Raw genomic sequence first — 10,545 nt, 5'->3', positions numbered from 1 at the left:
CGTTGGATCGCCTCAAGTTCTGTGATCAACTTGACACTGGATGGTGACCATAGCTGAGAGCAATAGTCAAAGTGCTTCGACAAGTGTCTTCCAGAGGACATCATCATGGTTTCTTGTTCTCTTTGTTCTAAAGGTTCTAAGAATCCATCCAGCCAGCCGTCTACATTTCATTGTCAGTTTAGCAACATGTACATGAAAGGTCGCGTCATCACTCATGTGAATACCCAGGTCACGCACTGATTGTGCCTCTGTGGATTGCAATCCCTCCCGGGTCCAGTGTATTCATTGGGTATTGCATTCAGTTTTGCATGCTGATAGTATAAAGCTTGAAACTTTCCAGCATGAACTGCATGCTAGTCTTTTCAGCCCACTTGTATATTTCGTCCAGCTCACATTGCAGGTGTTTAGTGTCCTCAGGGTTCTGTATTGCCTGTGAAAACTTTTGTATCATCTGCATAACTTGTGATCGTGGCTCTCTGCGTGGCTGAGGGCATGGCTGAGAGGGCCATTATGAACAGTAGTGGTCCCAGAACAGTGCCCTGCGGAACAACCCCCCTCACTATTTGTGTGTTAATGGAGGTGGTGCCCCATTGGCTACTACCACCTGACTTCTATCCTTCAGAAAGTCATGAAGCCATTCTCCCAGTTTTCCAACTATGTTGAGATCACGCAGTTTGTGACATATCATTCCATGATCGACTTTATCAAAGGCCTTTGCAAAGTCGAGATATATCACTTCACATTTGAGTGGTTGAGCAGCCTTTCAGCACCCAGTCATAGTGTTGTAGGAGCTGAGTTAAACAGCTTCTCCCTGGTCGGAAACCATGTTGGGTGTCGGGCAGCAAGTCATTCTCTTCAAGGAAGGTGATCAGCTTCCTTCTGACTATTCGTTCCATGACCTTGCTGATGTGTGAGGTCAGAGAGATAGGTCTATAGTTCTTGGCTTCCGCTTGCTACCTCCTTTATGAATGGGGCATATTTTACCTTCCTTCAGTTTTCCTGGAAGTTTGCCAGCTGCAAGGAAGCTCTGAAAGAGGAACTGCAGTGGTCTTGCTAGGACTCTCTTACATGCTTTTAGGAGGATTGCCGGGAATCCATCGGGGCCAGTACCTGAGTGTGTTTCTTTCATCTATAGCCTTGGTTACATCGTCTTCCTTTATATCGAGTAATCTATCGTCGCCGCCTCTGATATTTATATCTGCAGTGGTAAAAAAGTCAGTTGGATTGGTGATTTGGAGATGCCAAGGGGTGGAGTGAAAACACTCTTGAATTGCTCATTCAGTATTTCACTTACCCTCATTGGTTTTCCTGTAAGTGTGCCATCCTTTTCGAGGAGTGGCCCTATTCTACAGTGCACTGTAGCTGTTTCTTTGGCATACCTGTAGAAAGCTCTGGGGTTAGATTTTGTGTTTCTATAGCCCAGGCTTCTGTCTGCTCTTTCTTTTTCATGGGAGAGTTGCAGACATTTTTCGATTTCCAACAGTTTATTTTTAGGCGGGACTTTTCACTGCTTTCAATCTGTTTGTTTAGGCGATTTGAAAATTTCGTACGCCGTCTCATTAAGATTTTCCTCTCTCTGGGGATTTTGTTCTTGTGTACAGTGGGCCGTTCTCTCTCTGGGACACATTTGTAGCATATGGCTTGCATTACAGACATGAATGTTGAAGTTTCACGTCGAGTCTGGCGAGGAGAGACATTTAGGCAGTTTTGTTTGAGGATCTCTTTCTCAATTGTTTCCAGTTTGCCTTGTGGTAGTTCAAGCTGGAAAGATTTGAGGGTTTCTTGTAGGCTGCATGTCCGTGCTTCTTTTGGCCCGTACATGTCAGCTCTATCATGTTGTGATCCGAGAGTAGTGTCGGTGTCACTTTCACATTATGGATGAGATCGAGGTCATTTGTGAGCAGAGATCCAGTGTGTACCTGCCTGGTTGGGTTGGGAGTATTACCTGCTCCATGTACAGGGTGTTGATGAGGGTTCAGGAGGGACCTCGCCTGTCCTCGTTCACATCTTGTCATTTCCTGGGAGAGAAAGGCCCTCGGGCCATCTGACATTGGGCAGATTGAAGTCTCCCATAAGAAGCACACTATGTGTTGTTCTAATGTGGTTAGAATTTCTTCTATTTTTATAAGGCAGTCTTCAAACTTGCCCACATGGCTTGGGGCATCTGGAGGGCGATATGTAGCACACACAACTACATCAAGTTGTTAATATGTACAATTAGTGTGTCACACACCCCGAGTTTGAGTATGACAAGAGGACCTGGGGTGTGAGGTCCTCACGGATGTACATAGCAACACCTCCATGACTCCTTTCTTCCTGTCGGTCCGTAGACAGCATACTGTGGTATGTGTAACTCCGCATCTGCTATGTCCGGTTTCAGGTGCGTTCTGTAAGGCTATGCATATGGCTTGATTGCATGCAACAAAGTCTCTCAGGAACGGGATTTTGTCCTGTTACTGAGTGTTTGCAGTCCTCTGATGTTCAGTAGGAGTATCGAGGTGAGGTGTACGTTGGTTGCCGGCGTGTCCATCCTGTGTCTGTTTGCTGTGGTGGCTGGTATATAGTGGGTAGTCTCACCTGCGGGCTTGGGTTTGATGAAGCCAGGTCAGCTGCTGTACAATCTTTTGTGCCATGCACAAAAAAGATTGTTGCTCAGCAGCTGCTTTTTTGACAACATCATTTGGCTGTTTGTGGCGCGCACAACATCTGCGTACCTCCGCTTTGGGGCAGGTGGTGCGTGGTCCATCCCTTTTCTTTGTGTTGATGGTGTTGTCCATCTGCCTTGTGTCTCTGTGGCAGGGTCCCCGATGTGCAAAGCGGCAGCCTGCACCTTCCTTTCCATGCCAGCAGGAACCTCTCAGGTAGAACATACACACCCGTGTGCGCTGTTTGGTTCCATCCTTTGCAGTTCCACTTCTATTTCTGGTTGTTTCACTCTTTGGTCCTGCTTGAGCTTTTTTCTTTTCCTTTAGCTCTTCCAGTCCTTCTTTTAGTTTTCTTCCTCCCTCTACCTCTTCACCGGGTTCTCCGTCTCATGGCCCTTGCTGCCAGTTGGAGAACTTGCACCTGGGTTCACTTCCGGGCAGGTTTCTCATTCAAAACCTCCTCCCGGGCGTCCACCAGGGGGGGTGGGACTTCTTCATCGTCTCCATCCTTGCCATCTTTGCCCCGCTCGTTCTCAAAGATGGCATCAAGTGCGCCAATGTGCGACCGTACAAGCGCATATGAGCGCACGAATTCCTGTCTCTTTCGCTCCATCTGAGCCGCCGTCCCCTTGTAGCCTCTGCTCTTCAGCGCAGCCGCAATCACCTCGCTAGGGCTATCTCCGCCGGCGCACTCCCATGCTCGTACGAATAAATCCAGCTCGTCACGTCTCCATGCTCTGGACATGCTGGATAATCCGTCTATCCGTTTATCTATCTAATTATGTTCGAGAGAAGACAGGAAGATATTAAGGCTAATTAGAAGATAGAGTACTTGAAAAAGAAATATTAACAATATTAAAGTTTGTGTAAAAACGTTATTTAATCTTAAGGCTAATTAGGGGATAGAGTATCTGAAAATGTATTAGCAATATTAATATTATATTAGAGTGTGGATAAAAACGTTGTTTAATCTTAAGGCTAATTAGGAGATAGAGTATCTGAAAATATATTAGCAATATTAATATTATATTAGAGTGTGGGTAATATTAAACGTTATTTAATCTTAAGGCTAATTTGGAGATAGAGTATCTGGAAATATATTAGCAATATTAATATTATATTAGAGTGCGGGTAATATTAAACGTTATTTAATTTAATCTTAAGGCTAATTAGAAGACAGAGTATCTGAAAAATTATATATACAATATTAAGCAATATTAACCGTTATTTAATTTAATCTTAAGGCTAATTAGACGTTATTAATATTAAACGTTATTTAATTTAATCTGAAGGCTAATTAGAAGATAGAGTATCTGAAAATATATTAGCAATATTAATATTATATTAGAGTGTGGATAAAAACGTTATTTAATCTTAAGGCTAATCAGGAGATAGAGTATCTGAAAAAATATTAGCAATGTTAATATTATATTAGAGTGTGGGTAATATTAAACGTTATTTAATTTAATCTTAAGGCTAATTAGAAGATAGAGTATCTGAAGAATTATTAACAATATTAAAACAATATTAAACGTTATTTAATTTAATTAATCTAAGGCTAATTAACAATAATTATTAACAATATTAAACAATATTAACGTTATTTAATTTAATCCTAAGGCTAATTACAATAATTATTAACAATATTAAACAATATTAAACGTTATTTAATTTAATCTTAAGGCTAATTAACAGTAATTATTAACAATATTAAACAATATTAAACGTTATTTAATTTAATCCTAAGGCTAATTAACAATAATTATTAACAATATTAAACGTTATTTAATTTAATCCTAAGGCTAATTAGACGTTATTAATATTAAACGTTATTTAATTAATCTTAGGGCTAATTAGAAGATAGAGTATCTGAAAAATTATAACAATATTAAAACAATATTAAACGTTATTTAATTTAATCTTAAGGCTAATTAACAATAATTATTAACAATATTAAACAATATTAAACGTTATTTAATTTAATCCTAAGGCTAATTTGACGGTATCAATATTAACGTTATTTAATTAATCTTAAGGCTAATTAGAAGATAGAGTATCTGGAAAATTATTATATCGAGAACAGTTATTGAAAATGTAAACAAACAAAATGACGATCGCAACTTTAACTAAGATGTGGGCCTAAGTGAAAGATAAAATAGAATAATAAATAAAATATGAAATAGATGAAATTGATACTTAATCCAACAATGTGGTCTGGATTATTTTTTTTGGTTTACGGGATTTTTTTCAGGAGAGATACTTCTTTTTCTTTCTTGCAGGAGATAACTTGATTCAGTTATTTTTGCACCATGTGCGTTTCGGCGAAAATGAAAATTACTGTGTATATGTATATATTTATATATATATTTTAAAAATATTTTAACCAAGTGTTGTAGTGATCTCTATGACTTAGAGTTTTACGTTTTGCAACTACAGTGGGTTATTTCGCCGTTCTATGCAAACTTTTTCACAGAGCAAAGGCAATCACGTCTTTCTCTGCTGAAAACGGAACCGGATATGTATATGTATATGTATATGTATATATATATGTGTATATATATGTGTATATGTATATGTATATATATATGTGTATATATATGTATATGTATATATATATGTGTATATATATGTATATGTATATAATATTATGTATATATATGTGTGTATATATATGTGTGTATATATATGTGTATATATATATAGTATGTATATATATATATATATGTATATTATAATATATATATGTATATATATATATATATATATATATATATATATATATATATATTATATTTATGTATACAAACATGGCTCAGTGGCTTAGAAGTTTGCTTTACCGTTACAAGGTCCCAGGTTCATTCCCACTGTGCAGCATCATGCTCAAGTGTGTTTTCCTAAACCTTGTATCAACCTGAGTGAATTTGAGTTGATGGAAACTTCATAGAAGCCTGCCACACCTGCTGTTCAGGGGACCAGTCTTCTGTCTGTGGATTATGTTAAGGATACATGTATCTGTACAATACTCAGGGACACTCCACACATGTTAATAAGCAGGATGTTCAGTTGGTTGAAGAACTGGATGCCCAACTCTTACACTGGAATCAATGAGAGAGAGACCGTTGTCGTGTGTGTATATGTTTATATTGAAACACAGAATCACATGCGCAAGGACATGTGTGTGTATAGAAGCAGATACACACATACACACACAGTGGTACACACATACATAGATGATTTAATACATATACAGACACGTACATATATATATATATATAGGCCAGTTTATGGCATTATCCTGAATTTCTCACTTATAAGGGGTTTAGCCTTATGGCATAGCTTCAGACTCCAAACACTGCTGGCCTGAGACCTCTTCAAAATATGTGTTCAAGAGGTCACAGGCCAGCAATGTTTGGGGTCGGAAGATACACTGTAGGCTAAACCCCTTCCGAGTGAGAAACCCAGGGTAACCCCATTAACCAGCCTACTCCACTATAATATATATATATATATATATAATATATATATATATATATATAATATATATATATATAGAGAGAGAGAGAGAGAGAGAGAGAGAGAGCGAGCAATAAGAAAATGGAGGGGATCAATAGGTGGTTCATCAACTTTTAGACATTATATTATGTTATGTCAACTTATTTATTTATTTACTAAAATGACAATTGCAAGAATATACATACATGTATAACATATTCTGCTTTACACATAAGATATAAAATATAGTGATATATAAGGATACCAGTAATTATTATAAAAAAACATCCCAATTTATATTCATGTTTTTTATAATAATTACTGGTATCCTTATATATTACTATATCTTATACCTCATATCTTATATGTAAAGAGTGATATGTTATATGTATGTATATTATTGTAATTAACAGTTTAGTAAGTAAATAAATAAGTTAACATAATATAATGTCTAAAAGTTGACGAACCACTTATTGATCCCCTCCATTTTCTTATTGCTCTATAAATTAATGGTAAAATATCTCTTTACCTTCACTCATTTTGTACACTCGGTAATGTAATTGCAATGCAGTAAAAAACATTTGTGTATTACTAATAATTAGGTATTCTACCAGCAGTATATTGGATAGATATTTCTAAATTCTTGGAAATATATATATAATATATATATATATATATATATATATATATATATACGTGTGTATATATATATATACACACACATATATATAAAGTTAATCCAAACAAGAAAGCACAAAAAAAACACAACAACGTGAGGATGTGGAACAAATATAGTATACAGTCAGACGGACACGCACACATGTATGTATATATAAATTGATTAGATCCACAAAACAATCATATCAAAGCATCCTAAGACACTTCTTCCGGAGAAACACATGTTGGAATTTAACATGCAGAAAATAATTTTCATTAAATAAATTTTAAAGATAAGCAACTCTGCATTCTTCATTATTTTGTCTTGATAGTATACTCCAAATTCTGCCTGAAACCCTTCAAAGAGAACTCAATTGTTTATTCCAAACGATTTTTCATGTTTCCTAATATTCAGTGTTATTAGCCATGTCTGAATTTTAAGAGATTGTGTGTAAGTGATCTGCCTGGATGTAAATTCTCTATTCCTTTGTGTTATATGTATATATGTGTATGGCAGCCTTCTTTCAGCTTCAGTGTACCAAATTCACTCACAAAGCTTTGGTCGGCCATGGGTTATTGTAGAAGACACTTGCCAAGAGAGAGAGAGCACTGTGATACTGAACCCAGAACTATATGTATGAGAGGCAAACTTCTTACCAACCAGCCACGAGTGTGTGTGTCTGTGTGTGACAGATGTATGTATGTTGTTTAATTCCAATGTCACCCTTGGTCCTGCAGATCTATAATCATATCCTATCCCATCCATGGCCATCCCATGATATATATATATAGGATCGAAACTTAACAGACTTTCTCACCTTCCCAAGTGTTAAACTAATACACATGTTTGTTGTAATACACTTGTCTTTGCCTTTAGTTTTTTTTTTGTAAATTCTGACTGTATACATACATACATATGTACGTATGTGTGTGTGTTTGTGTGTATATATGTATCAAGGATGTCAACAGCTGATGTGCCCTTCTTTTTTTTTTTTAAGAGTCAGGTGTAAATTTGGAACTGATTTGACTGCTATATCTAGCAGAATAGCTCACCACGTTAGAACACCCTCCTTGCTATATATTATGTTAAATAAGATGCATGCACTATTTAACCCTAGGCTAGCCCTGATTGAGTATATCTACAATCAATGCAATACAAACATGAGACTCTTTTTTGTCCAAAAAAATTAATCCATGTGGTTTCAGGTTCAATCTCAGACCACAGCACTTTGAGCATGTCTTCTGCCATAGCCCTTGGCTGACCAGTACCTTGTGAGTGGATTTGGTTGACAGAAACTGCATGGAATCCAGGTGTGTCTGTGTGGTAAGAAGCTTGCTTCCCAACCACATGGTCCCAGGTTCAGTCCCACTGCATGGCACTTTGGACAAGGGACTTCCATTATAGCCCCATACCAACCAACAACTTGTGAATCGATTTGTTTGACAGAATATGAAAGAAGCTCATAGTATATATATATATATATATATATATATCTCTTATTATAAAAGGCAGATTTTATCTGCCTCCCTTTGGGAGTTATACAAATCTACAATATAGGATTTCTTCAATTACAATTTACCTAGCAGTTTTAAGAGTACAATGCATCGCGTCACGCCAGGTCCAGTTTTTAAAATTTAAACTCCAATTAAGCAAAATTTACAGAAAACTCACATTCTGGTGTGTGTGTCAAATGCTTTTCTTAGTCTGGTTTACACCACACGCAAACGCACACACACAGTGGCAAGGAATAAAATGAAAGTAATTCACTTACTGTAGTGAGTGATTCTTTCACTCTGCCTCCCACTTCCTCTTTACACACATAGAAAAAACTTTTATTTTTTTACATAAGTAATGAGAGCGAAGAGACTAAGAGAAAGCGATTGTATGACGAGGGAAGTTCCTTTGAAGTTACCGTGCATGGGACTCATTGATGTACATGTGTGTGTGTGTGTGTGTTTGATGGAGTGTGGGAGACAGACAGTATGTTGTGTAAGTGAAGTGCTTCTGTTAGTGTGTGTGAAGAGACAGAGAGAGTAATGTGTGAAAGAGAGATAACTGAAATTTTTTACTCGGTTTATGTGTATATGTATGTATGCATGTATGTGTGTGTGTGTGTGTATGTATGTGTGTGTGTCTGTCTACTCCGATTTAGATTCCTAACTACTCCCACATTTTGCGATGGTGTGTGTGTCAAATGCTTTTCTTAATGTGGTTTACACCACACGCACACGCACACACACAGTGTGCAACGAATAAAATGAAAGTAAATAGCGACAGAGTGATTTGAGGAAGACTAAACTGAAACCGGGTATCTTATAGTCGTGATTCATATCGAGCCCTTCTGGGTATTAGCGCGCGTCTACGATGAGTCTATGATTTTACAAATAATTTACCATCATTTTTTTCCATGTTAATGCATATTTTTAAAAATAAACGGAAGTAACTCTCAAACTTCACACCAATATGCGTGCTCATATGCAACGTAATATCACATCACCAGCATTTCCTCACACTCTCCTTGCACTTGGCGAAGGCAAAATACCAGGGGATGAAAATGGTAATATTGCCATCGATTCCATTTGTACCATTGTTAAGACGCCTTCTGATCTCAGAGATGCAGTGTTCCCAGATTTACAAGCTAATTATCAGAATATGGATTGGATTGGCAAAAAGGCTATACTGGCCCCGAGGAATAAAACTGTTCACCATATTAATGATGAAATGCTAAAACTCATTCCTGGGGAAGTCGATGTATATCAGTCTATCGATACAACTCCTGACCCAGAGGACGTCATCAACTATCCAATAGAGGTACTCAATTCCTTTGAGCACCCCGGACTACCACCACACTTTCTCAAACTTAAAGTTAGTGCCCCTATAATGCTCATCAGAAATTTGGTTCCCCCAAAACAATGCAATGGCACACGTTTGGCGTTAAGTCCTTATCTCCCACCGTAAGCTTATTTCAATATTTGCCTGAATAATCATCATAATTCAGTGCAATCATTAACAGTACTTTCAAGCAATTCAGCCCCGAGCAACGCCGGGCAATTCTGCTAGTCTTATTATAAAAGGCAGATTTTATCTGCCTCCCTTTGTAAGTTATAGAAATCTACAATATAGGATTTCTTCAATTACAATTTACCTAGCATTTTTAAGAGTAGAATGCATCGGGTCATGCCAGGTCCAGTTTTTAAAATTTAAACTCCAATTGAGCAAAATTTACAGAAAACTCACATTCTGGTGTGTGTGTCAAATGCTTTTCTTAATGTGGTTTACACCACACGCACATGCACACACACAGTGTGCAACGAATAAAATGAAAGTAAATAGCGACAGAGTGATTTGAGGAAGACTAAACTGAAAGTATTTAAACCACTACTCAAAAAATAAAAAAACACAGCAAACAGAAACAAATAAATACATAACGATTTACTCCTCACACAATTTCTTCAATTAGAGTTTACCTAAGATTTTTCAAAGTACTCTATTCGGTCATGCCATAATATATTTCTTTCAATTTCATCCCCAATTAAGACAAAATTCGAGAAAACTCAATATTTTAACATTTCACTCCGAAAGCATTGATGTACATGTGTGCGTGCGTGAGTGTGTGTGTTTGATGGGTTGTGCGACACAGAAAGTGTGGTGTGTAAGTGAAGTGCTTTTGTTAGTGTGTGTAAAGAGACAGACAGAGTGAAAGACAGAAATAAGCGCGCGTAATTGAAAGTTTTCACTATGATATCATCA

Source organism: Octopus sinensis, linkage group LG21, assembly GCF_006345805.1.
Source record: "Octopus sinensis linkage group LG21, ASM634580v1, whole genome shotgun sequence".
NCBI classification, from domain to species: Eukaryota; Metazoa; Mollusca; class Cephalopoda; order Octopoda; family Octopodidae; genus Octopus; species Octopus sinensis.
This window is presented reverse-complemented; position numbering follows the sequence as displayed.